The sequence below is a fragment of the Diceros bicornis genome, chromosome 23 (assembly GCF_020826845.1).
Source record: "Diceros bicornis minor isolate mBicDic1 chromosome 23, mDicBic1.mat.cur, whole genome shotgun sequence".
NCBI classification, from domain to species: domain Eukaryota; kingdom Metazoa; phylum Chordata; class Mammalia; order Perissodactyla; family Rhinocerotidae; genus Diceros; species Diceros bicornis.
In genome coordinates, this window is record NC_080762.1 from 53,484,955 (window position 1) to 53,492,214 (window position 7,260).

General features: G+C 40.0%; 1 non-coding gene across 1 annotated transcript; it reads right to left on the reverse strand.

Moving 5' to 3' along the window:
* Positions 1-6,798: 6,798 nt before the first annotated feature.
* Positions 6,799-6,870, reverse strand: TRNAA-AGC (transfer RNA alanine (anticodon AGC)). The gene has a single exon. It is a non-coding gene; the product is annotated as a tRNA-Ala (tRNA).
* Positions 6,871-7,260: the final 390 nt, after the last annotated feature.

The window sequence follows — 7,260 nt, forward strand, 5'->3', positions numbered from 1 at the left end:
CACCTTTTAGCAATAACTTTTATATGAATCTAAGTCCTTCAGCTTTTTCTGATATTGCTCCATTTTTGGAAAGTTATTTGATGATTTATTAAAAGTGGCTCAAACAAGTATCAGTATATTGTCCTAATATGTATATAATACATATGTATTTATACCAAACATATTCCAGTGTTTTATAAATAAATAACATTTGTTATACTTGTCTGCATGAACGTATTATGGAAAAAATAAGCAAAATGAAGAGATTCATTGAATATCTGTTATTGTAAAAATTTCACATAATCTAATCAAAAAAGTTAGATGCAGATTTTTGGACTCTCCTGTGAGCTGGAATATCAGACAGTGTTATTGGTCAACTTTTCATCGCCACCTGTTCATCTTATAAGGATGTTGCAATATCAGCAGCACACATTTCAATAGCTGCATGCTTCTTACTTTGTGTGTAGTATCTTACTTTGAATGACGCTTTATGTGCTATATGTGTGTGATATTGTGAATTATAAGAAATATATATATTTGATCTTCATCCACAGTTCCTGGCTCACACAGCTCCCCAAACCCTTGGAATTTCCTAAATAATGAGAATCATAAAGGTGCCTTTTGTTAGGTTAATGAGATGACTTTTGGACTCCACCTAAGGATGGGGACTAGTTGCCAGGGAAACCAACCATGTGATTAGATGGGTTGGAACTTTCAGTCTCAAATCCCTGACCTCTGGGGAGGGAAGGGGCCTGGAGGTTGAATCAATCACTAGTGGCCAATGATTTAATCAATCGTGCCTATGTAATAAAGCCTCCATAAAAACCCAAAAGGACTGGGTTCAGAGAGCTTCTGGGTTGGTGAACACTTGGAGGTGCTCGGAGAGTAGATAGCCTGGAGAGGGTGTAGAAGCTCCGTGCTTTCTCCCATATACTTTGCCCTATGAATCTCTTACATCTGGCTGTTCCTGAATTATATCCTTTCATAATAAATTGGTAATCTAATGAGTAAACAGGTTTTTCTCAGTTCTGTGAGCTGTTCTAGCAAATTAACCAAACCCAAGGAGGGGGTTGTGGGACTGCTGATTTATAGCCAGTTGGTTAGAAGTACAGGTAACAAGCTGAGTTAAAGGAGATTGTAGGAACTTCCAATTTATAGCCAATGGGTAACAACCTGGGCTTGCGGCTGCTGTCTGAAGTGGAAGGTTGTCTTGTGGGACTGAGCCCTTTACCTGTAGAATCTGATTCTAGCCCTGGTAGATATTATCAGAATTGAGTTGAATTTTCCGACACCCTGCTGGGTGTATGCTCCACATACACAAGTTGGAATTGGGTCCAGGAACACTTTTAATGTGTTATGGAGCCATTTCAGATCCTGTGAGGAATCCAGAGTTCTATGGAACATGGTTTGTAAACTGTTCTAGGCTAAATCTCAAAGGCTTTTCACTTAAAAATACTAGGCCGTGTAAATATGTACATCTACACCGATACATTTCTAATCAGTATATAATTTAAATGTGGCATTAATCTCTGAACTGTTAAAATATATGAAGTCAGTCCATAACCAGTTAGAGAATACTTATTTTGAGAGAGAGAGAATGGGAGTACTTACCTAGGGACTGGCAAAGTTAGATACTATAGAAATTTTGACACTAACTATGATCGTTCTAACATCCCCAAAGTTAGTGTGGCCTCAGAATTTCCACAGGGAACCGTTATCAATTCACCTACAGTAAACCTCATGTCCTGTAGCTATATTTTAAGATCTCTGCATGTGGAAGGAAAGCTCTGCTCAGCTTATTTTCACACTGAGACAGGAACAATAGTCTTTTATCCCAAGGGCAGGAGGAGCCTGCTGATTACAATAGGTAAATTAAATTGTGAGCAGGTTTTTTGTATGATTTGATCTGCTGTATTAGTATAAGAAGTTTAGAAAATTACATTGAGATATACTAGTGAATGCATGTGCCCTGAAAAACCAAGGAAATAAAACAACAAAAAATAATCTCTGCTATAAATGAGGACAGTATTTTGAGGTTTTATGAGTCTTAGATTTATGTGTATAATTGAAATGCATAGAATTTCCCACCACTTGGCCTTCGCTGCATGCTTCCTTCTGTTTGTTTGACACAGGCATGACCAATCTGTGCTTTTATATGGAGTTTTATAATTTCTAATGTTTCATTATCTAAACTGTGATTACTCAACCTGATCAATTGTTCTTAGGTAAAAGAAAAAAAAGAGCCCTCATTTCCAAATGAAAGACAGAGAAATTAAATTTATTCTATGAAAGCAAAAGAGAAAAATAATAATAAGTAATAATAAAAAAATATTGATAGATTTGGTCTTTTAAACAGAATTACTGTCAGAAATAAAGATTGGAAAAAATATACACGCTAGTCCCTCCACCTGGAATCCCTTTCTAGATACCCCTGGATAGCAAGATCTGACCAAAATGTCACGCGCAGATTAAAAATATGCTCCTCCATGAAATTTTCATGACATCTACTAGTCACAGCTGGGCACATTTACTTCTTGCTCGTGAGTCCAGATTCAGCTCCAGTGGTGTTCAGACATATTTGACAGTATTTGGTGAAGTCTTGAGTGAGGACTGGACGAGCAAGTTTGCTTATGCATTTGGGCAGTGTATTAGTTTCCGAGGGCCACCTTGACAAAGGACTGCAAACTGAGAGGCTTAGAACAACTGAGATGTTTCTGTCAGTGTCTTTGCCTCTTCCTAGCTTCTGTGGTGGCCCGAAATCCTCAGCATTCCTCGGCTCGCAGCTCCATCATTCCTTTCTCTGGCTCTGTCTGTCACCACACGGCTTCTCCCTGCGTGTGTCCATCTCTTCACACTGTGATCTCCTTCTGTGTTTTCATATCCTCTCTTAGAAGGACACTAGTCATTTTTTATTAAATGCTCACCCTATTCCAGTATGATCTCATCTTAACTAATTATACCTGCAGCAACCCTATTTCTAATTTAGGTCACACTCTGAGGTACTGGGGGTTAGGACTTCAACATATGTTTTGGGGGACACAATCTAACCCCTACCAGGCAGAAAAGAAAGGAAATGTTTTGTTGGGGAGTCTGGGTCAGAACCTGGGTGGGGAAGATAGCCTGTTGTCAGTCTCAGATATTGTCCTCTCAGGTTAGTGCTTGGATTTGCTTCTGTGAGGAGAGGGCTTGTGGGCAGACATGGGAGGGGAAATTCACATGAGGACGTATATCTGTGATGGGATGGACCCAGGAGTCTGAGGAAGCAAAGATGGCTAGAGTTCCTAGGACAGGGTACCAAAGAAAGAGAGCTGACCTGAGAAAAAAGCCCAGAAATCTGCAGATGACCCCTTTGAGCATTCAGCTGAATATTGATCCACTCATAATGTGTGAGGAAACTACCTAAGCTAGAGAAAGAACCACCTGGAATGATTACAGATAACAATGCACTACAAGGAGTGTTAAAGGGCGTCCTTTAGGCAGAAGGAACATGATAACGAATGGAAATATGGATCTGCACACAGGAATGAAGAACTCTGGAGACGGTAACCACATGGGTAAATATATAAGACTTCAAATTATTGTCAAATCTCTTTTAAAGATAATTGTTTAAACAAAAATAATAATGTACGGTGTTTTCTGTTAAAGATAGCATTCATTAAGGATCATTTGCTTTAAAAAATTTGTTTTATTGTGGTCATAATAGTTTATAACGTGAAATTTCGGTTGTACATTATTATTTGTCAGTCACCATATATATGTGCCCCTTTACCCCTTATGCCCACCCCCCAGCCCCCTTCCCCTCTGGTAACCACTAATCTATTCTCTTTTTCCTTGTGTTTGTTTCTCTTCCACATATGAGTGAAATCATGTGGTGTTTGTATTTCTCTGTCTGGCTTATTTCACTTAACATAATACCCTCAAGGTCCGTCCATACTGTTGCAAATGGGACTATTTTGTCTTTTTTCATGGCTGAATAGTATTCCATTGTATATATGTACCACATCTTCTTTATCTATTCATCAGTTGATGGGCACTTGAGTTGCTTCCATGTCTTGGCTATTGTCAATAATGCTGCAGTGAACATAGGGGTGCATAAGTCTCTTTGAATTGTTGATTTCAAGTTCTTTGGATAAATACCCAGTAAGTGAGATAGTGTTTTGCTTTTGAAGCTGCAGCCCTGAGAAACTGGAGAACTTACGGCTAATGAAAAGTAGGTAACTCTTAACCTAAGGGTATCAGTGGAAGGTTCAGCTGTGAATTCTGGTGGCAGCTTGTCTGTATACCGAGGTGACTAAGGGCTTGCCAAAAGTTTGCCCCTTACAGAGTAGAATTTGAGCCCCTGTCAAAGGCTTCTGATTCTTCTCCTTCAACCTTGAAACATGTTCTCAGAGCACTTTTAAACTCCTTTCCTGGGTAGCTCTGGAAAATTGAGTATACTTCACTAATGTAAAGTAGCTTTTAGCCATTCTCTCATAAGAGATCTTGTGGAAAGAAGTTTGGGGAGAGCATTTTCTAGGTGCCCTAAAGGATAATGAACTCCAAGACAAGCCTTATTCAAATAAATATAAATTTGATAGAAATATACAGTCTTCTAAAAGAACAGATGAGAAATCATGAAAATTGAATTTCAAACCTTTTGAATTCTGACAACTGACATAAACATGATGCCAAGGTTTTAATCCAAACAGATGTTTATTTTATGAAATCAATAACTATTAAAAATCTTAAAAAAAAAAAGAGGAGGGGAGGAGCAGAAAGAAGAAGAAATCAAAGTAAAATCATGAAACAGAGCTCTAAAAGACTTTTTATAATAGAAGCCCCTGTGGTATTGTCTTAGTCACATATTCCATTTATGATGTTGACTTCAATTAGAAACTTTATAATGAGGAATAAAACAATTTCTATGTCTTTTCTTATTTCTTGTTTCTGTTTGGGAGCATAGATGACAATTCCATAACAGTCCTATAAGAAAATTAGTCAGTTTTAAAAATATTCAACAATTATTGCTAAGATTAATTCTGGAGTTTGTCTGTTTCTAGACTTAAGATCATACAAGTAGTGCTGTGGTGTAGACGTGTAAATTACAGTGGGAGTGTGACTGTTGATGAGTCTGCGCAGATAAGCAAGAGTCAGAGCACAAGGGCCTTTGACCACTTGGTTCCGTGAGTCCACAATGCACTCTTCAGCATTGACATCAATGTGCCAGCTGGGCTAGAAGTGAAAGAATAAGAATACTCCATCTTCTGGAGCATCACTTTTACTCAAAATCTGGTAGGGTGAAGTGTTAAGTGTAAAAAGTTGAAGAGTTTAGGGGCCGGCCCCATGGTGTAGTGGTTAAGTGCGTGCACTCCACTGCTGGTCACCTGGGTTTGGATACCGGGTGCGCACCGACACCTCGCTTGTCAGGCCATGCTGTGGTGGCCTCCCATGTAAATTGGAGGAAGATGGGTACAGATGTTAGCTCAAGGCCAGTCTTCCTCAGCAAAAAGAGGAGGATTGGCATAGATGTTAGCTCAGGGTTGATCTTCCTCACACACACACACACACACACACACACACACACGCACACATACACTAAATAAATAAATATTAAAAAAAATAGTTTAAGAGTTTAATATTATAACAAATACGATTATTTTATAGAGTATGATATTGTTACCGCGCCAGGTCCGTTTTTGCCCGCCACCCAGAAAGCCAATCACCATGATGACAAGATTCCGGAGAGAGAGGGTTTAATCACAAGGCAGCCAAATGAGGAAAACAGGAGAACAACTCTCATATCCGCCTCCCCAAAAATAAGGACTCAGGGATATTTATGGGGAAGGGGCAAGGTGGTCTGAAATGATTGGAGGTGAGGAGAGATGAGGTAATTGATGATCTGCGCAAGCGTAGTCAGCCTTCATGCCTCTTCGTAGGATCGTAGGACACATGTTCACAGAATGGCTGCATTCGTGTGCCCTGAGGGTGGAGTTTCAACTTCTTGCCGTCAAAAGGGCCTAGTTGCTGGGTTGGTGGTCTCAACCTGGCCTGAAGTGGACAAGGGGTTCAGTTCCTGAAAAAATAGCTCAAACATCCATTACCACGGCGACCCTGACTCCAGGGGGATGTTACCTATAGGAAGCTAGTGGGAGTCAGATAGCATATTACCTAAACAGCACAGTTAACAATTGGTGACTTTATCATGCAGATTTAAGACCTCATCTTCTGTTCTGATAAGTTTCTAGGTAAGGCCATCTCCCCCTTCTTCCTGGTACAGGGAAGAAGATACTATTACAAGTGGAAATTTTCTTTTCAAATGTCAATGTCTCTCATAAAGGGTAACCAGAACTAAGAATGGGCTTAGCACAGACCCACCCAGACACCGGAGATGTTTATGGTGATGGCCTATTCTGGGGGCAGGCCTCCCATCCCAAAATCCTTTGGTTAATTAGTTGGGGTGGGGGCCAAAATGTCATTCAGGCAGAGACATATTTTGAGTTGGCAAATTCCAATCCCCCATAGTTCCTAGCTGCTTAATCATCAATGGCTGTTTGCCGGTTTCAATATTTACGCTAAAATACGAGCATTTAAGTACAGTGGAATCTGGCAGCACACTGTGAAGATCTGCTGTGGTGACTTCACTCTGCTTGTTTTTACAGCACTTTCAAGAGAGATGATTGGAAATCTGTTGTAGATAACAGGATATGAGTTGAAGGGAAAGGGGCTAAATTTGTTTCTTCATTGTAAAATGAAGATACTGCTACATATCCTCTTAGCTTTCAAAGGCATCACCAGGGTGACAGATTTTAGGCTGTGAGGTAGGTGAGAGAAATTGAGGAATGGCGGTGCTGGGGATTGAACCCAGGGCCTTGTGCATGCTAAGCACACACTCTACCACTGAGCTACAGCCCCTGGCTTAAAAGAGTAAAAGTAGCGGGCCCGCCCTGTAGGCTGTAAAGGAACTCCTGAAATATAAAGAAAAAGAAGGCAGCAGAAGTGATAAAATCAGAAGAAAAATATTCTGAAGGATGAGGAACAATCCTCAGATTCAGGGAAAACCTCAAGTTGTCTTCTGTTAGGTTTCTCTGTTAGCACATGATGCTCACCTGGATGACTCTCTTACCCTAGGCTGCTGAGGGGATACAGTCCTGCCCAGGTGCTCTGGCTACTTTTCAGAGTGTATTAGTTCCGTCTTGAATATCTTCCTCTTGATTCTTAAATCTTCTCCTTCAACTACTTTTTCCTCTACAAGAGACAGTTTCCAATTTCAACTAGTTTTGCTGAACTTGATCTATGACGCTA